The 12,394-nt window shown below is 39.9% G+C and overlaps 1 protein-coding gene across 4 annotated transcripts in view; it reads right to left on the bottom strand.

Moving 5' to 3' along the window:
• The window catches only part of ST7 (suppression of tumorigenicity 7), a 147,213-nt gene that overhangs the window by 80,884 nt on the left and 53,935 nt on the right, over positions 1 to 12,394 (bottom strand). Inside the window, exon 1 of one of the 4 annotated variants that reach the window (XM_071733703.1) lies at positions 6,209 to 6,361. The exons of the other annotated variants lie outside the window; for them this stretch is intronic. The gene's annotated coding sequence lies outside the window, so the exon portion shown is untranslated. Of the gene's footprint in view, positions 1 to 6,208; positions 6,362 to 12,394 lie in introns of those variants that run through there. 4 annotated transcript variants of the gene reach the window in all.

Raw genomic sequence — 12,394 nt, 5'->3', positions numbered from 1 at the left:
TGGAAGGAACAGCACGACACCCAAATACGTGCTACAGCTCGCTGGAAAAGCCAAGCCCAGAGCTGATACTGACAGCAGAAGACAAAGGCAGGAGATGCCAATAGGTCTGAGAGTTTGAAATGGTATCAAAAAATGTTTCCATTTTGTAGCCGTATTATAAAATGTATTTGGCTGGCATGCAGTGGGGCAAGATTTATTTCTGCATGAACGCACTGATTAAGAGATATTGCATTAACCATTTCCCAAAAGCATTAACCATTTTCTCAGTGAAGCATAACACACAGACACACACACACAAAAAACTTAATTGCTTTTCAAAACCCAGATTTTTTTCCCCATTAACAAAGTCCTGTGCCCTGAAGTAATCTAATTTTTTTTTGTTAAATAAATAAATCCAGTCTTCTTTGATGTGGGAGGAAAAACGCACCTCTTAAACTGGAAATGTTATAATAGTTTTTTAGACTTCTCCAAAGCAGTGGTTTCTTTTTGCTGAGAAGCAAGGCTCCTGAGGAAACTACTTCAGGTTAGTAGCTTTTGAAGTACATTCCTAATTTGGGTAATTAACTAATTGCCACAGAGTCATTATCTTCTCCCTAAAGCTGCTGTGTTTTTTTGGTTTTTGTTTCTGTAGGAGTTTTCCCAAGTTAATTTACATTGTCAGTTTTCCCAAGTTAATTTAATACTGCCAAAGAGGTAAAACCTACAGAGATTACTTTGTCTCAAACTAGAGCTAGAAATCTGCTAGGCAGATGCTTTGCAGTGGTTTTCACTGCCATTTTCAGTATGTTGCTCTTCTTGGTTTTCAAAAGCAGGGAAACATTTTTAATCCTATGCCTGATTGCTCCTATGAGGTGAAGCAAAAAAAAAAAAAAAAATGCAAGAGGACATTGTTCAGAAAAACAAAGCTCTCTTTGCCCCATCTGCCAGTTCCACTGCTGTCAATACTGTTCAGCTGTGAGAAAATGCCAACTCCATCAATATATGCCAGAAGAACTGAAGTGCCACAAAAAGCTGCAGACATCTATCTTTCCCATGCTGAAGTTTGGGGAAATGCAGGCAAATGCTATAGAAGAAGCAGTCTTAGATGAACATCACTCAGACAAAAGTACAAGTAAACACATGGCACAGAAAATCAAAGGAATAATTAGGGAAAACTCAGAAGAGTTATGCTGCTTGGGTGTTTGAAAACAAGCCCCCGAGGAGTAGGTACGGAGAGGCCTCTTCACTGAAGTGGCCCGGGATGTTTTTAGGGGCAGAGCACAGCGAGAGCAAGCAGAGCAGCTCCCATTCCGCTGGGCCAGCAAGGGGAAACAGAATTTTTAGCCTGCAGTTTCACACTTACTTCATAATGAAACAACCAATTTCTGCCAGATCCTTACTGATAGGATCAAATAATAGAAAAAAAGCAAAATCAAGAAATAAAATGCTAAAGGCCTGGGATTCTCAGTTGACAGTCATTAACTGTATCATTTTATTTCTGCATAGACCACTGCTGCTTTCTCTGTTTTGCTCTGAGCAGAGAGAATTTTTTTCACCATGGCTATACTCCCTTTGTTTGAAATGTTTATCACCAGGAGCACTCCACAGAGCTGACAGGGAATGCTCAGAGGCTCTGCTAGCAGATGGGCTCATTAAGATTTTTTGCTTGAGGCAAGCATCAGTGGAAACCAAAGTGCTTTCCATACATCAGATTAGCTGAGGTAGTCGCTTGGGTCCAAAGGACTGAATTGTTTGTCCTTCTTTCTCTTCAGGGCACACCTGCAGTTTGTAAATTAATTTCCCTAGCACACCAGCTTCAAAAATGGCTTCAAGAGGCCATTTTTAATTTCTTCCATGCTGCAGTAATTTTAAAGCCTTTTTTTGCCTTTATTTCTGTGATGTGCATCCACTTGCTTGCCTCCATTGCAGCTTCTTCCTCTTCAATTTGTAAATTATTCATTCTGGCTGTCATCTGGCTCAATTTACTTTCAATTTGCACCGTCTCTTGAAAAAAGCAGAGTAGATACAGCCTACTCTCCTATCTCATCTGTATGCTTTGGAAATGGTCTCAGAAAGTAGAAGGAACCAGACTGCATAATATTCTGGTTTTGCATTTTCTGTCAGGAAGAGACAGCAGCACTCATTTCTGAGGAGTTTAACCTAAGTTGCCACTTTTCATTACACAACCTAATTGCATGAGAAACAAAGATGGGCCAAATACACAATGAATGCTGATGAGCAAAAACTCTAGTCAAAGTCTCCATTGACAAAGAAAAAAATTTTTTCTCACTAAATCATTTTGCTAAACTTACCCTAAAATCAGATTCCCCTGTAGTTCAGCTGAAAAGGCAAAGAAGAAATGCCAAAAAAGTGTTTGATGAGCTAACAGATTTGAAGGATGAGTGGAGATGACCAGGAAATACGGCTACTCATTTTATTTAAAGGAAGAATGAAATACTTCCTTTAACCTTTCCCAGGAGCGATGCAGCACAGCTGGCAGGAGGAGTGGTGCTGGTGGCAGCCTCGTGGCAATGGGTCACTGTGCCCTGGCCCACAGCCCCTGAGAGGCAAACCTTCAGTTTACCTTTGCTTCTCCCTCTGTTTTAAAGGGCACATGCCTTGTTTTTGCCTGTTCTTCCTAGTTTTTCCAAATGTGTGTTAAATGCCTGTGGGTACTGCCACTTCCTAGCCCATCCTGACAGGCTCAGCTCCTCTGTTGCACTACCATGGAATCAGAGGGCCATGGTAATACTTCTTCCATTACAAAAAAGAACTAAGAAAGAGGTTAAAACCAGTTCAGTGCCAAAGGGGTCAAGGTCTAACTCTGCTGCCTTATCATACAGTGCAGAGTGTCCTGACCCAGGCACAGCATCCTTTGGCTGCAGACAGAGGTGTGGCTGCAGATACCAGTATTCACCAGTAATGGCAAACACGAGGACATGGTGACAATTCATGTCATCAATCACAAGCACTGTGCCTTATGTAACTTCATTTCTCACTTAGGATTCAAAGATTGAATGTTAGGGGTTGGAAGGGACCTCTGCAGATCATCTAGAACAAGCCCACTGCCAGAGCAGGATCACCTAGGGCAGGCTGCACAGGAACACGTCCAGGCAGGTTCTGAATATGTCCAGAGGCAGAGACACCACCACCTCTTTGGGCAGCCTGTTCCAGTGCTCTGCTACCCTCAAAGTAAAGATGTTCCTCCTCATATTAAGATGGAACTTCCTATGTTCAAGTTTGTGCCCATTACCTCTTGTTCTGTCACCGAGCACCACAGAAAATCCCAAAAGATTATCTGTCATAACTTATATTAGAAACTCCAAAATTCACTTACTGTATTTTTTTCTTTTTCCTCCAGCTCTTTTTCCCCTTCCTCCACTTCTCACTTTCATGTGCTACTGAGCCACAGACTCTGCACAGAGTTTCCCAGATAACCTATGCTTCAGATGGACTCCAAGGAGCAGATTTCCAGCCCAGGGATTTAGCTTTCCATCTCCAATTAACAGTACCAGCAGCTCAGAAGCTAAGCCTTTGTGTGCAGCACCAAGCATTTAACCATACTATTATTTATTAAGCTGAGGGCTTTCAATAGATTATGGTTGTTTGATTCAGCTCAAGAACTACTCCAAAGCTGTTTGCTGCAGCAGCAAAACCTTCAGGACAGCTCTGCTTCCAATAATACATGCAAGGTATTGATTGCAGTTGCTCAATGGCTTTTAGGCTCATGACCTTGGATAGCATTTTCCCCTGTTTTTCTGAACTACAAAAAATGAGATTATTTACTGTCTTGCTTCAAGGTAAAGCAACGGAAAACACTTCAGCCCAGAAACACTTTTGAATAGGCACTATTTTTTTTCTCCCAGAGAACAGAAAACAATTGTGTTGAGAATGCCTGATATTAAATGAAGAAGATAACCCATCCTACTAGTACTACTTTTTTTTCACAATCTGTTTGCTTGTAGCCTCTTCTAGATGAATATTTTCATCAAGATACTTTTTCTATTATGGCCTTTCATACAACAAAGAATGAAAAAAATCTTCCAACAAAATAGACCTCTTCTAACCTATTTTGGCATAGATATTATTTTCTATTTGTAAATGAGGGTAGGCATAACTTTGATGAGGATTTTATAAAATGTTAATAAATATTTTTGCACTTGCACTTTTGTCTGAATGTTCATAGCACTTAGAAAACAGCAACTGACTCTTCCTAATCTTGCAACAACAGACTGATATGCCAGTTTTCAAAGTGACATTATCAGAGCTAAAGAGACTGAGAGGTGGTTCTCTTTTTTTTTTTGGTACTCATCCTGATACTGTTTTTAGATTTCTAGCCTTGTCTGAAACCATTTTCTAAACTGAGATTAATTGCAGTTGCTAGAATGCAGAATAATAATTGAGCTTTCTAATATAAAACTAGTAGAAAAAACAACTTCTGGATATCTAAAAAAAGGGCCTTTATTAGTGATGTCACATGTACAAAAATTAGTTCCTTGCAAGGAAACCTGGGACTCCAGGGAATGGCCCTAGTTGTTTCTGTTGTTGTTTTGGTCACTTCAGAATCCAACATGAAATACTGATGAAAAAACAGCATGCAGGGTATGCTGCCTACATCAGCAGTACATGGATCCGTGCTTGTCTGTCATGAGACAGGACTAAAAGCAGATCCAGAAAGAAATGAATAGAACTTAACAGCTATTGCCAACCAAAATCTCCCAGTGTTTGCCTAATTACTCATTTTGTACACACTAAAGGACATTTATGGAAATACAATGGCACATTGGAAGGGTTATATTTGGTATGCTATTTTGCCCAAGTAAAAAGGAAAAATCCAGGAAAATCTAAGCAGATCTCAGTATCTGAACAGACTGAATGACACCTGATAAAGAATTAGTCATATGGCTGTAATATCTTCCAATGTTTTTTTTTCCAATTAAGTTTGGGTCTTTTTCCACCATCCTTCCTTGAGATTACTAATTCTTCCAGTCCTCAACCACCTCATTTCTGTCTTCAGGCTGTCACAACCATTAGATCTCTGCAACCATAAACATGGAAGATATCAAAACTGGATATCCAAAAGGAAGCCTCAATAACTCAAAGGAAAAAGGAGCCAAAACAAGTGACATCCTTCAGAAAGGCTTGCATTCCTGGATGTTTATTTGTTTTTTCCAATTAGTCTGAGGAGATTATCACTTCTAATAAATTTTGCTTAGCACTTCAGTGTCCTTCCATGGTAAATCTCAAACTGCATTGCTGAACAGTATGCATCAAGTTCACATTTTAGAAGGGGAACCTTAGATACAGAGAAGCACTCGTAAACACTATATCAGGGGCTATCTCAGAGGGGAATGACAAGTGAAATCCATCTACCCAGCTGGTAGCCAGAGGAAGTTTTGCCACCAACATCAGCAGGACCAGGATTCCACCCTAGAAATCTGATGCCTCTGCCATTTTCCTGGTACATTTAACAACTCCACAAAAATCCTGTCCAGGTAAAGCCACTTTGCCTCCATAAGAGTGCCATGGCTACAGCAGTAAATTGTGCAGGGAGATGGTTGTGGCAGAATGCACAGTTCTTGGGTGGTACCTTTTCCCTTGTACATCAGCTATGATTAGCAGCCACATATATCAAACAGAAGAAAGCATCATCTGTGCTTTATTTCCAGGCACTATTAATCCTAGAACATTCAGAAAGATAGACCTGATGGACAAAAACATCTGTCTCATTATTTTGTACATCTGCTCAGACCATTTCATCTGGTGTTAATACAGTCTGCCACACAAGAAATTTTTGCTAATGAAATAGTCATTAAAAAAAAATAGGTTGCTTGACTGACTACTGCTGTCTGTATTGTGGCCATTTCTAGTTATCTGTCATGCTGCAGATGCTGGGAATAGGTTCGTCAGTGCAGGGACTTTTCTGAAGAACCTTACTGAAATCTGAGAGCCTTTATTTAGAGGAAGCCTTCTTACGCCACCACAGGAAATCCATTCTGCTCCTCTTAGGCACTCTACTTTATTTATACAATTGTTACGCAATTTTTATATTGATTTTTATTATACAATTGATCTATGAATGTCTGCATGCCTCAGTGGAGGGATGACAAAGATGAAAAGGGACAGACATAGTTTCCTTCTTTCTTTGGGTACAATTTGGGGTCGGTTTGGTTTTTATTTACAGATTTAATGGTAATTTTTCCTTTGTCCTCCCCATTTCCTTACCTACCTTCTTGACATTGCCCAACCTAGTGGGGACAATACTCTCTTGATCTTGACAGACTTTAGTGACAGGAGGTATGGTTAGTTTCTCTTATCCTCAGGGGATGAAACCTCCACCCTCTTCAACTCTGACATTTTCTGCTGTCCAAGGGCAGTTGGTTAGAAATGAATCCAGGTATCCTGTGCAGTTCATTCACATACCTTCTCTGCAACATATTAGGAAAGCACCACATATTGAGTGCTGTTCCTGTGTACTACAGGTGACTCACAAAAACTAATTAAAAGCTCCCTGCTTTACTGCATAGATTGAAGCCTCACACACATTGCTACCTAAAGCCTTCTTGATTCACTACCTTCTAAAAGCAATTTAGAATATGAAGCCAAAGAAGTGTGTTAAGATTACTTGAAGCCTTCCTAGTACTGCTGAAAAGGCAGGAATCTCCCACTTGCCCAGTGCAATTTGGATAGCTGTACAGGTCCCTGAATCCTGCCGGGATGTCTCAGGGATCACAGTGCAGCCCAGAATCTTTGCAGCACTGTGATGAAGCTCATATGGAAATGCTTTTCTTCACCCTACTTAGAACTAGTCACAAAGAGTCCTTGAGAGATGCTGAAACGGTTGTCTTCCGCATAAGTTACAATCAAGCTTTTAAGATCCTTTAGATGTCTTTCACTAGAGCAAAGAGCTGGGAAAAGAGGTCATCTGAGATGTGATCTTTAACTGGCATGCAGGAGAGAGGTGCCTCTATAGCACAGAAAGCCTGAGATTTGTTTGTTTATGTATTTAGCAATTGTTTTATGTAGCCCATACTGGAAAGCAATATATCAAGATGTCTTTTAAAGAAAGCTGAGAAAGCCAATGTATTTATCCAAGACCTACACTGGAGCAGTGTAACCACATTTGATAGGTTTGACTCAGTATTTTCCTCCAATCTTCCCCTTACTGCAAGCTGGAATCTTCCTAACAATCTCTTAAGTATGATGTTAGCACTACAAATAGATTGGAGATACATATTTTATTTCCCCAGACTGTTTTTTACCTTCAGAACCAAATTCATGTCTTGCATATTCCTGGAGAACAGCCTGGGTGACTAGAGCAAAAATACCCTCATACCTTCATTCTTCCTCAGTGTACTGACATAAGCAGAATTTTTTGCCATGGAAGGAACAATAAAATGCAGGTTTGTCCAATATTTGAAAATTATTATTTAATTTCTGACTGTGAGACAATCTAAATTTAAAGCAAATCAGACTAAACCAAAATAATAAAATAAGCAAATTGATAATATGTTTCTCGGCACAGTAGTAAGAAGCAAACACAGATCAAGATTTTTGAAAATACCTTATAATTTGAGATGTTTGAATTAATACACTTCAAAAACTTCTAATATCAGGAACAGGGCATACCTTGTTAGGATCATTTGGAAGGTCTTAGATAAAGTGCACATTATAATGGGATTTTAAAAATATCTCTGCTCAAGACCTTGAGCAACCTGACCTAGCGGGAGGTGTCCCTGCCCAAGGCAGGGGTGTTGGAACAAGATGATCTTTAAGATCCCTTCCATCCCAAACCATTCTATGATTCTATGATTCTGTAAATTAATTTAGAAGAAAAACAAGGGGATTTGTTAATGGCAGAACATTTACTGGTAGAAAAGGAAAAGCCAGGAACCAACTGTCATCACACAACCTCTTTAACAATATAGACTTAGCACGGATCTGAACAAACCTGACCCTGTAAAAGATGAAGAGAACATCTAAATGCCAGAGCAAGGTGTTTGACAGAGCAGCCTGAATGATTGCTTACTTCTTCAGAACCCCTATGTTGCCCCACAGAGCAATGCCATGTGAAGATGCTGAGTATCATCCAAGACAGCAGGAAAAAAACCTGCTAAACAGCATGACAGACTAACTGCAGGACAGTGCTGAGGAACACTATTGCTTTGGTATGAAACCACTAGCTCACTTGAAGTTCTCACCACTGCACAATATCGACACACCCTTGGTAAGAAAAACTTAGGTCCATTTATTAAGTGATGAACCCCTTCTGATTTGCTTTGTCCCTCAACCTTTCTATTAAATTCCTATCTGCAGTTCTTTTGAGCTAAATATACTTCTGTATGTTGAATGCCATTAACAGTAGCTGAATTTAATGAGACCTGTACCTAAAATCATGAAAGAACTTAGACAAAATGTCACAGCCATATTTATTTGAAATGTTAAAAACCTTCTGTCTTCTCGGGCATAATTAATATGTGTGTTCCATATAAGCTTTTCCCCTCTGGAAAAATAACGATCTATCATTTTAAAGGCATCAAAGCATGTTTGTACAATTGGCATCTGACAGATTTCATTAAAGTCAGCTTTCTTTGAAAAGTGATCTAGAATTCTGTTTCATGTAGGACTTCCTCTGTGCAGTTTGTATGTGTAGATAGTGAGCATGCCTGTATTTTACCTCTTTTCTGACAGTAAATCTGGTGCTGGTATTAAAGAGCAATACACTGAAGTAACTAGATATGATGCTAATTTTGCATGTAAATTTAATGTATGCATGTAATACAATAAATTCATGTGTGTTAATGATTTGGATTTTGCATTTAATGGAGTGCATTAGTGTCTATCTTACTGTGGGTTTCACAGTAAGACCTGAAAAGGTGCTTTGCTGTTAAGAACCCTGCCCTGATCTACACTTGCAAGACTTCAGCTTTCTTATAGTGCAGCCACATCAGCCTGCATCCACACTGATGGACCAGAACATCACACCCCCACAGCCTAGATTTCTGTGCATACTCATCAGCACGCTGCATACCTGACAAACTGAGGTTTTCCCCCACCACTGCAAGACAGGTTCAAGATGCTGCCCCACTCAAATTTAAATGTCTTGCTTACCCAAGTGTTTTGCAGTCAGTAGCTAACCACAGTTCTGCAAATTCCCATATTTGAATGCTCTTTCACTTAGTACTTCCTGCAGTGACATTAATTACACTTCAGGGCTCACTGGCTGGGAAAGTCAAAGTACATGATATGAAAATAATAAAATTTTAAAAAGTTTTCAACTCTATATGTCAAATATACAAGAATGTGTTGTGAACTGGCATCAAATGAGACTGTCGGTTTTTATCCTACAGGTAACTGCCCTTTCTGGTCTATTCCTTGATTTTATAGTTATTGGTTAAATTATTTTGCTCTGGTCACTTACTACATTGAACAGTACAAAAAGAGCATATCAAGGTGAAGTATATACCAGAATCTGAAGTAATTTCTACAAACATATACCCAGCTCCTGGAAGGCCTTTCTTCCAGTGACCCTGAGGCAAAACATTCTCTGAATCTGGAATAATGTCTTTGCATTTTATCAGTATTATTCAGAACTATTACTAGTAGCAATAACTATTAATAATTATTAATAACCAGCATTTTTATTTTGATCACAGGAAATACAGATGCATCTTTCAGGGATGGGTGATGCTACTCCAGTTACAGGATAGCCACATAAGCATACATACACAATAAAAATATAATGCAAAGTGTTTTTTCCTAACAGGAGCTGGTTCTGTTTTTTCACATCAAGGCAGGAGTTAAAAGTTAAGGGTAGGTCCATACAAGGCTTAAAGAGAAGAATTTTTTTTGATTAGGAGGAAATAAATGATGAAGAAATCTACAAGTGTCAGTATACATGACTTCGTTTAGCTACAGGGAAAGCACAGGCAGCTGCTGCACTCAGTGTCTCTCCTTCTCACAGTGTAAATACCCTCCGAGTGTAAATATAGACAGCAGCAACATGTTGCCAATTAGCTTAAAAGGAGAAAGGGAAGTGGTAGGAATAGCAATGCAGCATCATATAGGAAAAAAAACAGCAGGAGGAACACCTGAAAGCGCAGTGACCGTCTCCCCCCCAAAGCCAGAGCGGTGCCCGCTGCCTCCCAGTGCAGGGCAGGGCAGGGCTGCAAAGGCCGTCACGGTTCAAAGATCACAGAGCATCCCACGAAGCCATAGAAGGCAGGAAACCAGTAGCATTGCTTAATAGTCTGCTTATTTTACAGTCAAGTGGACTGCCAAGCAACTGAGCTGTAACAAGTCCCATATTTAGGGGAAGAAATGTTTGTCTTCTGTCTGTCCCTGCTTGCAAATGGCAAGTGGAGAGCATTTCTAAGCCAGATAATTTGAGTACAGCATGTTCCCCGAGCCCTGAGCCCTTGCTGCTGAGCAGCCTGTGTTAATCATGGCAGCAGTTGACACGCGTGCCTTGCCAGAGTCCAAGTTTATCATCATCACTCTGACTTTTACTCTCTACTGCTCAAAACAAACCAGAGAACTCCCCAAAACCCCACAGAAGCTACTCAGGAATCTGAGCTTCCCACTTTTCCTAACAAAGCCAGATCTTTTTAGGATTACATAAATGAAAACTCTTGATGACTTTTTAAAAAGAGCTTGACTTTGTTGCCTAAGCATGTGCATCCTAAGCTTTTTGAGATGCACAGAGTAGCTGATACAATGACACAAGGCACATACAGAATACCCCTGGAGACTAACAGCTGGAGAACATCTTCAGATGTCCTAGGGCATCTGAAACGGCACTAGATGCCTCATTTAGGCAACTGACCTTAGCCCCAAATGACTCCTTCATGTTCTGCATTCTTCAGATGCACCACCCACCAATAAAAATGGCTTATTGTTGCTACTAAAAAGCACCTATATAAAAGAACAAGTGTGCACATTTTGAAACAAATCTTAAATCATTCACAAAGACTACTGATGTAGCACTCCTTCTGTATACGAGGAGATACTGAAGACTCTTACCCAAGAGAATCATCCTGTAAACACAGTGCTCAAGCCTGAAGAAAGAAGTACTCAGGGCAATTGACAGAAGACACTAAAGATAACACTTCAAGCCGCCATGTAGTCAGGTTCCTAACCCAGAGCATCCTGCTGCTGTAAAGGGCAATGCAACATCAAACCATGCCTACAGATCTTATGGGTAAGCAGGACAAAATGACCCCAGCCTGGGCCATCAACACCTAGGACATTATTTCAAGGATAAATCTAGTTGGTCAGCCTCAGCACTGCGAGCCCACTGGAGAAGATGCAATCATCTGAATGCTATGACAGATGCTTGTTGTCCCATTAGTGGATTAGTGGCATTTCATGAGGTACCTGACTACCTTTATTCAGAAGTTACGTCTTTTTTCCTTAGCTCAGCTCTTTGACAGAGATATTTTCCAGGTTTCTGTCTAATGGTAATAGAATAAAATTTAAGGTGTGATGAAAAGAACTAGGAAAAAAAAAACCAAAAATAGGGGTTTAAATAACTTCAACACAAAATTTTACAATTGCTTTAAGCAAATGGTGCTTTGCAAGCATGGCAGCTACCTTCTACTCACTACAGGCATTTCTTGCCGAATAGTTTTTGAATCTTGCTCAAAGCAGATGGAATTAGTGAATGCAATTGGAAGAAATATTCTGTTGTACCGAGATGCATTGTGGTAAGCACACTTCCAGAAGTGAGGCTGTAATGAAGAGCCAAATGCTCTTCCTTACCTGTTCAAAATGTCTCGTCAGTCCTCTTGGACACCAGACTGTCTCACTGTCCACACACAAGTGGAGACTATAGCAGTCTCCACTGAAAATTAGATGCTTAACAAAATAATACACCAATTTCTGAGAAAATGTCATGTACTATAATGACAGAAACCACATAGCAGGGGCTGGAGCTTGAAGTCCAGCCAGATGTGTTTGTAGTGACTCTGGCATCCAAGATATAGCATGCATCACATTCAGCCTGATCAGCCAAACTGCCTGCAATACTTGGAATCAGTCAACAGCAGCAAATAAAAAAGTGACAGGTTCAAGATAAAAATATGAGAGACCAGCCCAAGCCAAATAACTCAAGGCCATGTCACAGAACTGTTTTCTGTAATGTCTGTTTGCTTTCCTTCTCCAGGAGAACAGGCTTGGTTTTGATTTAATTATGTTTCCTACAATTTTAAGGATTCTGTAAAAAATTAGTAAGTCTTTTAGCATCAGAACATATTTATATTCACTTTCAAAAGACTCAATGCCTGTGGCTAATTGAAAATACCTTATTTTGGCTATCTATACTGTGAACATTTTGACTTGTTCAGGCCAGAGACATAGCCAAGCCCTTTCTGTAGCAGACCAAACTCTTTAACCATGGTCTGTCCACTGAAAAGTG

Source organism: Heliangelus exortis, chromosome 1 (assembly GCF_036169615.1).
Source record: "Heliangelus exortis chromosome 1, bHelExo1.hap1, whole genome shotgun sequence".
NCBI classification, from domain to species: Eukaryota; Metazoa; Chordata; class Aves; order Apodiformes; family Trochilidae; genus Heliangelus; species Heliangelus exortis.
This window is presented reverse-complemented; position numbering and strand designations above follow the sequence as displayed.